Source organism: Perognathus longimembris, chromosome 16 (genome assembly GCF_023159225.1).
Source record: "Perognathus longimembris pacificus isolate PPM17 chromosome 16, ASM2315922v1, whole genome shotgun sequence".
Taxonomy (NCBI): domain Eukaryota; kingdom Metazoa; phylum Chordata; class Mammalia; order Rodentia; family Heteromyidae; genus Perognathus; species Perognathus longimembris.
This window is the reverse complement of record NC_063176.1, coordinates 24,948,379-24,959,422: the sequence shown is the minus strand read 5'-3', so window position 1 is coordinate 24,959,422 and position 11,044 is coordinate 24,948,379. Positions and strand designations below refer to the sequence as shown.

The window sequence follows — 11,044 nt, the reverse complement described above, 5'->3', positions numbered from 1 at the left end:
TGGCCATTCCTGGGCCTTGGACTCAGGGCCTGAGCACTGTCCCTGGCTTCTTCCCGCTCAAGGCTAGCACTTTGCCACTTGAGCCACAGCGCCGCTTCTGGCCGTTTTCTGTATATGTGGTGCTGGGGAATCGAACCTAGGGCCTCGTGTATCCGAGGCAGGCACTCTTGCCACTAGGCTATATCCCCAGCCCCCAGTTATGATTTTTTTAAACATTCTTGAAATACAGATTCTAGTCGATTTCTAGCTTTATCTCTCTCCTTAGAGAGAGACATCTTTCTTACCTGGAAAGAGTTGCATAAGAAGAATGAGGCTGGTAACAATGAAGGAAGAGATTCTCATGGCTCCAGATACCAGTCAGGAGATGACAAAGCCGGTGAAGTGGGTGAGTCCCTGCTTTCTTATACAGAGATGCTGACTGCTTAGAATTGGCCAAGCTGGAAAGCCTGCTTTGGTTTTTAATGTTCACTGAGAGGTCAGTATTTTCCATACACCAAGGAATAGTGTGTGGGCTAGCAAGGCAGAGGTTAAATAAATCGAGTTTATGAGAGTGCAAGGCCGAGAAGATCGCTGCCTTCCAGCCTGGAATATGCTATTCTGTGTCTCTGCCTACACTTCTCCTGTTTTGTTTTTTTTTCATGAAGTCCATTTCAAGAACCATTGCTCGTATCCATGCGGCCCTTTCCTTTCTACCTCCAGATTTTACACATAGCTTACACTTTTTAGAGTTTCATTCGGTATTTGTTAACTAGTGCCTAGCAAAATTACGTAAATATTGCAATACATAAAGATGAAGTTTCTCACATAAATAATGAACTCCATAGAGACAAGCAATTTGCCTCCCATAATTGTTTTCCCATTTATTTCTTACATCTGTGCTTTGCAACAGGCGATGCTATTTGACTTACTGTTGAAAGCTCTCTCGAGAAACTCACCACCAGTTCTCTCACTGAAGGAAATTTTTTATGTGTTCAAAGTTGATGCAAAGCGATGATATTTTATGGATCACATTATAAGCCTATGTTTTCCTATATTTGAAGCATCTAATTGGAGGTTTCTTTACTTATGATCAGGGAGATTCTAGCAATAGCATTCTCCTGTGGATACTTTTGTGGTGAGTTGGACATATGCACTGTATGTTGAATTTTCCAAGAAGACTTCTGGAAAGCCATTTCCTAAAACTCCGCACAAGAGTGTTTCCTTTACTTCCTTCTTGGTTTCTGGTTTTTGTTTTTTTTTTGGTCAGTCCTGGGCCTTGTACTCAGGGCCTAAGCACGGTCCCTGGCTTCTTTTTGCTCAAGGCTAGCACTCTGCCACTTGAACCACAGTGCCACTTCTGGCCATTTTCTGTATATGTGGTGCTGGGGAATCGAACCCAGGGCCTCATGTATATGAGTCAGGCACTCTTGCCACTAGGCCATAACCCCAGCCCCTGGTTTCTGTTTTTTTTTTTTGTTTTTGTTTTTGTTTTTTGCCAGTCCTGGGCCTTGGACTCAGGGCCTGAGCACCGTCCCTGGCTTCTTCCCACTCAAGGCTAGCAGTCTGCCACCTGAGCCACAGCGCCCTTTCTTGCTGTTTTCCATATATGTGGAGCTGGGGAATCAAACCCAGAGCTTCATGTGTAGGAGGCAAGCACTCTTCCCACTAGGCCATATTCCCAGCCCCTTTACTTCCTTCTTGGAAAGAAAAAGCCAAATCACAATCACAGCACACATTTCCAACGACGTTTTGTTTCCATTCTTTTTCTTTTGTTGCCATTGTTGTTTTGTAATTAGAAGTTTATTATCTCCAAGTACTTGTACAAAGGGCTTACAAGTCAATATGTCAGTTCATGAGTGCATTGTATCTTGATTGATATCACCGCTCTCTTCATTCTCCCCTGTAAAGCCCAACCTCACCCCTCCATTCCATTTTCCTAGTTTCATAGTGTGTGCATTGAATATCATGGCTGAATTCTCCCTGCTTCTTCTCTTCATTCGTTTACCCCCCTCCTTGGCCTCCCAATGCACATACTTGAAGAATCAGCTTCCTGGTATTGATTTGGTTAGAATATAAGTTAGTTGTTCTGAAGGGTTATGCCATTTGACTTTTCCCCTGCATACACCATACTTCAGTTCATAGGGTGGTGTTCATGTGCAGATGACCTTGTATATGTTTACACAAATATTTATCAATTGGATCTAACTTCCCCATAAGAGTCTCACAGACTTTTCTATTTGGGCTGGCTCTGAACTGTGATCCTCAGATCTTTGCCTCCTGAATTACTAGGATTACAGGTATGATCTACCACACCAGAGAACATGGTTTCTTGATCCATTCTTTCCTGGAAGGGCAACTCAGCTGTTTTCATACCTTTCACCATATTGTGAATAGTGCAGCAACGAACATGGTTGTGCAAGTGGCTTTCCTGTATCCTGAATTTTAATCTTTGGGATAAATGGTGAATTTAGGGTAGATCTCTTAGGTTTTGTAAAGAATATCAAAATTGCTTTACACACTGTTGAAACCAACAGAGATGAATTTTCAAGTAATGAGAAATGAGTATATATTCTCGTGTGTGTGTGTGTGTGTGTGTATACATAAAACAGTATCTCTGGGAGCTTCATAGAAAAGAAGAGGGCAGTAGATGGGAAAGACTTAGAAGGAAAACAGGGAGGAAAGAGAGAGTCAGGGAGGGACAGTGTGTGATGAAATGAACATACACAGGAGGAACTGCTCCATCTGTAACCCTCTGACTCTAGATGTGGCAGGAGGTAAGACAGTACCACAACAAACCATGACCTTCACGTCTGAATGACTCTGTGACACACACAGGAGATGCCTATAAGGGAATCTTTAACAAGAATAATTTAAAAAAAAACACCAAGTAGAGTAATAGTTAGAATGAATAGAAGATATCTCAGCTTCACAATGCTCCTCAGCCAGCAGCATTATCCTTTCTGTGGAGACCTGGGCAGGACAAACATCCACAAGCAGGTAATTTCACAGCTATGAACACCTAAGATCAGGTTCTCACTTCCATGAGGTACATAAATGAAAGGAATAGTCTAGGTTGTATGAGAGTTACATTTTAGATATGTCTTGAAAAGCAGTTGATTGCCTATGAAGAGGTCTGATAATAGACTCAACTTAAAAGTTGAATCAGAGACCAGGAGTGAAGAGTTCCCACATTAGTTCCACAAGAATAATCTAAACAGCTGATTAAAAAGTGAAGATGAAAATCGAGAGCCATGAGGAATCCCTGTCGACAGTCATGGCTGGATTCTAAAGAAGGTAGGAAATGTGCTTGTAAGTGGCAGTTCTTGTGGGAGTTGACTCCTGTGGTCGATGATGGGACCCCCAAGAGATATACCCTGATTCTGTCCTTTCTCCCGTTTAACCACTTTACCATAAGACATTTTATTGACTGCCATCCAGAACTGGAGAAGCATAGCAAATTACTTGGAGAAAAGTGTAATAACAAGGCTACTAATTCAGGACACAAGAGACAGGACAGTGTCTCCATGATGCACGGTGAAATTTCCACTGGACACCAAATCTGAGGGTGCCTTGACTGTAGACTTCCCTGCCTACAAAACTAGGATAAATAAAATGGTAGTTCATGCTTTTTGTTTTACTTCCCAAAACAGATTCAGGTACAATCCTCCCTGGGAAACAATTGTTTTCCAAAGTGAAATAGCAAGAGATGAATTGGGCTGGGCACTGGTGGCTGACACCAATCCTAGCTGAGATCTGAGGGTCACAGTTCAAAGCCAGCCTGGGAAGGAAAGTCTGTGAGACTCTTATCTCCAAGTAACCACCAGAAAATAAAACACCCAGAAGTGGCACTGTGGTTCAAGTGGTAGAGCACTAGCCTTGAGCTAAAGAGCTCAGGGACAGTGCCCAGGCCCATAACTCAGGCCCCATGACCCTCTCCCCAAAAAACAAAACAAACAAATTGGGAAACATAAAAGATAAATGATGTTAAAACTGAGAGATCATGTTTGAGTTCTCTGACACACCATGTTTACCTTAATTATGAGAAGTGAAACAATATTCCTTCAAATAGCAAAGGTAACACAATCATTTGTTTACATTCAGTGACAGGTATTTTAAATTGCTACCTAGGCATTATCTTTAAAAGGAAGAGGAAAAATGTAAAATCAGTGTCACAGACATTAACTGAATGCATAGGGTTGTTCATTAGACGTACTATGAATACTGGAATCAATAAATAGCCATATATTACTGTAAGAGAAATCAAGTAGATTAAAGGAATTTTCTGTGTCCTGTAACATTTTATTTATTTATTTATTTGCCAGTCCTCAGACTTATACTCAGGGCCTGAGCACTGTCCCTGGCTTCCTTTTGCTCAAGGCTAGCACTCTACCACTTAAGCCACAGCACCACTTCTGGCTGTTTTCTGCATATGTGGTGCGGGGGAATTGAACCCAGGGCTTCAAATATATGAGTCAAGCACTCTTGCTGCTAGGCCATATCCCCAGCCCCCATAACATTTTTAAATCCAGTGACATAGAGGTGATGCCACTGCTGTCTCTATCTTCATTCTACAAGAATTAGTACATGCAGATAGATACAGAGAAAATGACAGTAGTGTGCACATCATTCTTTGGCTATACACTGTGGTTCTAAGTAAATAGCAACCTCCTCAGTCTCAATGTCTTTCAATAGAAATGGAGATAATAATACCTACCCTCATAGACAACCTTGAGACATATGAGAAAAGTATTACAAAAGAATAAATTATAAAATGCTCTACAAATATACAGCAGTCCCTGACTAAATTGTCATTAGGTATTTACTCATGTCTTGATTTTTGAAGAGATATCATAAAACCAAAAGTAGACAAAGAAAGAAACACAAGCAGAGAATGAAATTAGGTCGATCCAGAAACTCCACATGTGATCTGTGAAGCAGATCTCTTGTCTTCTCTTGTTCTTCCTTGGAGATCTGTCCAGCCCCAGCTCTTGGGCCAGAAGAGGGACAGCCCAATAAATCAGATCATCCGTCAGCAACAGGAAATGTTCAATTTGCAATTTCCAGCCACTGTCTTGTCCTCTATGCATGACTTCCTGCATTTAGCCCAACCAAGTCTGCAAGTCTCACATACAGTAAACTCACCTGGGCCAAGAAGAAGTGGCTGAGATACCTTTGCGGGCAGTCTGTTGCGGAGGGGGAACGTGTGGAAATAAAAAGAACAGAAAGGGCTTGGATGTGCAAGTAGGTTCAAGAACCAATCCAGATTTTTCTTCTCTGTTTTGGATTAGCATATGTTGATTGTACGAAGTACTTCATACACATGGATGAAACTAGAATAACGAAACCCATTAAATTATTACATTGTCTTAAGAGGGTGGTGAGGGGAGAAAGTAATAGTAAGGTTAAATTTGATCTAACAAAATTATATACATGCATGGAAATATCACAGAAGTCCAGAGTTTTTTTTTAAATATTGCCTTGCCTTTGCAGTATGCATTTGGGTAGAATTATAAGCAAGAGTAGTCTCAATTAGTGCTCTCTATTTCGTTCACGCATAGGCCAAAAGTCTATGTTCCAGGTAGACAAACTACAGGAGTACAAAAATACCTGCTAGACATGACAGGATGCTTGCTAGACCAAAATAAGAGGGATATCATGTAACATTGAACAGATTCTTGGAAATATTAAGAATTTTAGACCCAATTCCTGTTTGGACCTAGTAATAAGCACATTCTCAGCAAATCGTTTGTCTCAACTTGCTTATTTGTCCAAGGACATTCTATAAATACTCTTCTATATTTTTAAATTTGTTTACTGGTCAAAATAAGTGGCATATGACATTCAGATTATAACAGCATCTACCTATAAGGGTGTTTCGAAGGTTAAATGACAAGGTGCATTTTACACATACAAGAGTAACTGGAACACTGATGGAAATTTAATAGGAGTATTTGTAATATGTCCAAGAATATTTGCAGTTACCCAAGAATATTTGCTTCCATTCTGTCTACAAAGTGCTCTCCTCCTGTAAAAGAGAACTCCACAAAGTAAAGTTTGTGGCTGATGCCTGTAATCCCACCTACTCCGGAGGTTGAGGTCTGAGGACCAACCAGGAGTAGAAAGTATGTGAGACTCTTATCTCCAATTAATCACAGAAAAAGCCTGAAGTGGACCTGTGGCTCCAGTGGTAGAGTGCTATCCTTGAACAAAAAAAGGAGCCCAGAGAAAATACCTAGGCCCAGAGTTCAAACCCCAAGACTGGCAAAAAAAAACAGGGAGGGGCGGGGAGGCTGTAGCTACTCATTATGAATCGTTTTTCTGTAATAATGAGTTCTCCTTGAACTATCTTCACGCCTTCAGAGGATTCTGTGTGAACTATAGGCAAGCAGCCCTGATGGGCCACATCAGATTGAGATTGTGAAAATCAGATATGCTCACATGTCCTGTGGCCACTCTGATTAGCTGGCACACAGGGAGCCTGAAGCTGTGGGCTGTAATCAAATGGGGAAAGCCAATGGAGTCCAGTCCCGATGGCCAGGATTATGTGCCCATGACCAACATATTTCTATGTAAATGGAAAAATCCAAATACGATTCTGTCTGTGAGAGGAAGAGAGGACGGGTGTTAGTGGGCTGTATTTCAGTCCATTTTGTTTCCACTACTGCTTTCCTTCTTTGTGTCACCAGACATACATAGCATGGGCAAGGATCCCAAGAAGAAAATACATTTAACCAATGGAACTCACCTCCTGGAAATGACTGGGAATACTCAAGTCCAGCCGCACATCCTAAAATTCATAGCACAGCAGATTTTCGGAAAGAATATCAATGCAAGAAAATGGCATATGAACAATATTAGAGGCTGCATATGACAATGCCTCAGTCTTAATTCTGTTTCTCAAGATCAGCTCTCTTGGCAATTTGTAAGACCAAGTTACAAACAAAAGGAAGGAAAAAAATACGACGTGCACTTGTTGTCTATTAGAAAATGTCACTCCAGGTCTGAGGAATTCTCAGAAATACTGTGTTTGGCTGACCAGTACTGCTAATTTTAGGTTGATGAATAGAAGAACCATGGGCACTATGACCTGACCCCATCAGATCCCCATCCATTCTCACTTACCTGATGGCATCTGAGCCAAAATGAAGAACAGAGCGAGGATTAGACACAGCATCGTCCTGCTTGGGACCATATTTGAAGGGAGACTCTTGAAAACAGATGCAACATTTTTTTTTGTCCAAGAAAAGGTTGATGTCTAGTTTTTATGTGTTAAAAGAAAAAAGAGGAGGGGAGGATTACTTATTTGAAAATACAGCCAGTACATTCTTATCTATGATTATTTACATTCATATTCTGAAAATATCTATTATTCAGACAAATCCTGTGGTATACCATTTGTTACCAAAAGTTCTGACACAGAGCAGGAACCTTTTTAGATAATGGAAGAACGTATCAAATCTTCATTTATGTTCCAAACATTAAAAAAAGAAATAAAATAAACCGTAGCCTGAAAAGCTCAGAGAAAGAAGAGCCACCATGACCTTGCTCCTCAGCTCATCGATTTCTGCAAGGACACAGTATGGTTGCTGACTTTAAAATGTTTATTTTTTATTTATTTATTTTTTTGGGGGGGGCCAGTCTTTGTTCTTGGACTCAGGGCCTGAGCACTGTCCCTGGCTTCCTTTTGCTCAAGGCTAGCACTCTGCACTTGAGCCACAGTGCCACTTCTGGCCGTTTTCTGTATATGTGGTTCTGGGGAATCGAACCCAGGGCCTCATGTATACAAGGCAAGCACTCTTGCCACTAGGCCAAATCCCCAGCCCAAAATGTTTATTCTTTAAAAAATTAGTTGCTTTTTATACAGCTATACAATTCAGTGATAAGAAAAATCCTTTCAGTGATGAAAAGAACTAAACAAAAAGTAGTAAGTCCCACTGAAGTACAGCTTTAGTTTAACTATCCAAAAAGTTACTTAATGTTTTGCTGTTCCAAATATATTTAATGCTCATTTTTTTAAAGATGAGCTGCCCACCCCTCCGCCCCCACCTTCCCCTGAAAAGTAACTGCATTTCATCTTTGAAATTAAGCAGAAAATAAACAAAACCCATTGCTGGTGGCAAATTTACGGCAAATTCATTTCTTCATTCTCCACAAAGACAGAAACCAATTTTCAGGACCATGAAGAGCTAGAAATTCACCTATTTTCAAAGACTTGTTTGCAGACTCTGCAGCAACTTTGTTGTCTTTCCTATAATCAAAATCTGCAAACTCTCTGCCCCCTCTCCCTCTGAATCCACCACGAAATCCTCGAGGGGCAGTAAAAGTTCCTCCTCTGCATCCACCATGTCCTCTGCCACCATGAAAACCAATACCTCCTCTGCCTCTGTAGCCCCGACAGCCACGGTTTGGACGAAGTGGGATTCCAAATGTCTCAGCATTTAATCTCCTCTCTTCAGCCCAGGTTGGTCTCCTTTCTCTATTATCATCACAAGAAATATTATCAAAGAAGGATTTAGTTTTGTCATAATAGCAGTTATATCTAAGCGGGTCTTCATCAGCATTTCCTTCACTGTTTTGGTTATCCACTCCTGAGTCTCCTTTATCTTCCCCATTTACAGGTTTCTCTTGTTTCTCAAGTTTATCTTCTTTTAATTTCAGTTTATTATGAAACTCTCTGTCAATCTCCTCCTTGTTAAATTGTGCATTTGCACTTTCAAAGTCAAAGTCTTTCTCAAATTTCATCGGACTGTCTTGTCGAATGCCAAATCTTCCCCTGCCACCCTGGTGACCCCCACACCCTCTTCTTGGAGCTGAAGGAGCACTTCGAACTACTTGTCTCTTGCTGTCATTTTTGAGTTGCTCATTTTCTGGCCTTGACACTTTGTGTACTTCAGCTCGCCTGTGCTCTTGATTCTCTATTGCTTTTTGGCTCGTAGATGGCAAAGGCCTGGTTGATACAGGGCTCCTTCTCCCAACAGTAGGTAAGTGGGTCGAGGCGGTCTGTACTGCTTGTTCCATGGTTGGACTTTTTCTCAAAGGGTCTAACTGAGGGCTTGAACAACCTTGAGATAATTGGGTTTTAATAGATCTTGTATCTTGTGTAAAAGTAGAACCAGCTGTACTACTTTGGGACAAGGTACCGCTGTTTGATGTTTCTGTTCCAAAAGATGTCAAGGAGTTTCCAGCAACACCAACTGCACCAAACTGCTGCCCAACCTATGTACTTGGGCTGAACTGACTGTATGTTGGCATCCTGCCAAACGGTCTATAGGAACTCACTGACTGGAATGAAGATGATGAGGACCCTAGTGAGGACTGAACAATTGCTGGGTCCTGAGGCAAAGAACATTGTGGTTTGGGTGGCTCACAGACAGTGAGGTCTTTAATATCACTCCCACGGAATATGATGTATTCAAAGACTTCATCTCGAGGTGCTATTGGACGATCTGTTGGTCTGGCTTCTGTACCAAAGGATCGAACATTGGCGAGGGCTATGGTGAAGTTCTTGGTGTCGATAGTGTAGAGGATGCCCTCATAGCGGATCTCCTCCTTCGAGATGAAGCTGATCTTGCTACCGATAAGGAGTGCCCCCGCCCATGGCGCCCTCCACCGCAGCCTTCCCACTGCCTCTGCTCCAGGCTGCTCCTCAGACAGGCAGCTCCTAAGCCGCTAAGGCCGCTCCCTCACACTACTCTCACACTACTCTTAGGCTAGCTCGCTGGCCCGCTCCCTCCCTCACCCGCTCAGACCCAACATGGCAGCAGGCCGGCTCTGCAACCCTCCCCTCGTCCCCCCTCCCCCCCCCCCCTGTGAACTTTTCCAGTGTCAGTTTTCTAGGAGAGAAAACAAGGACCAGTGCAGATGTACCTCTAGTGTCATTCTTAAATAAAAAATAGTTTGAACTTACAGCAGATTGCAGGAGGCCCCGCAAGGACTCAGCAGATGTGAATGCTGACCTTGCGCACTTTTTTCTTATTAATATAAATGTTTCAGGGGAAATAAAGGAGGAACAGACAGTGTGCCTAATTGGCTCTGAATTTCTGTGTGTGTGAGATACAATGTCACAGACAAAGTTACAATTACAGCATCCTTTTACAAAATGTGGTGAGGAAGTTAGAGAGACTTACCCAGTTGAGGACTTAGGAGAGAGATGGCTGAAAATGTTCAAGTCTCAGTTTTCTTTATCCTTAAATGCAAGATATAATATTGGGCATCTGCCTTGCCGTGTGCTTGAGTTGAATAACTTGTAATAATATTCATAAGGTGAAAACTCAGTGGAGTGCCTGGCTGCTGTCACTGCTAAGACACCCACCAGTCTCTATTGTTTTGTCCAACTTTTCTGTAAACGTTTCCAAGTTGATTAATTCATAGTGAGTGCCTCCTTCCTAAAACAAGATTTGTGCTGATATTTTTCCTGTTTTCCCCCCCTTTCATTTGCAAACATTTCAGCTTCAGAAGTTAATACATGTGTTCTTGGAGAATGGAGGAATTGAAATGAAGGGTTTTGAGTCTTTACATATATTGTTTTTATGCAGCTGGGATCAGGGCCAGCTTCGTGGGCCTGTAACAGATGTGCACAGTCACTCGCCCACCCTCCAGTGAGCTCAAATCTCCTTAGTGAATATACTGTAATGCTTAATCATTTTATTTGGAGCATGAGCTTCATGGCGAGTGTTGGGTGAGACAGTGCAGTTCACACAGAGCATGGCGGTTGGGATTCTGCACCATGGGTGTCTCAGATAAGGCACCGTGGTGGCCAGTGGCAGGCTGCCTGCCAGGAGCGGACATCCCCTCGACTCCAGATTCAGTGCCTCATGCATCCCAGACAGCGGCAGCTGCAGTCCTGCCCATCTCCCTGTCACAAAAGAGGGACGATGGCATGCTCAGGCCTGGGCCTGGGCCTCCGGACCAGCGGTTGGCTGGAAGAAGCAAGGGCACTGAACGGGCCACAGTGAATGCGCAGGTGGGTGTCCCTGAAGGGCACTATGGGGGTCTTGAGTTTCCTCCCGAAGGTCTCTGTATCTTAGGAAGTGGGACAGTGAGTAATAACAACAACCACAACAAC

At 42.5% G+C, this 11,044-nt stretch overlaps 1 pseudogene; it reads right to left on the bottom strand.

The window, feature by feature from the left end:
- Positions 1-8,093: 8,093 nt before the first annotated feature.
- LOC125364575 lies at positions 8,094-9,577 on the bottom strand (annotated as a pseudogene).
- Between the last annotated feature and the right edge of the window lie 1,467 nt (positions 9,578-11,044).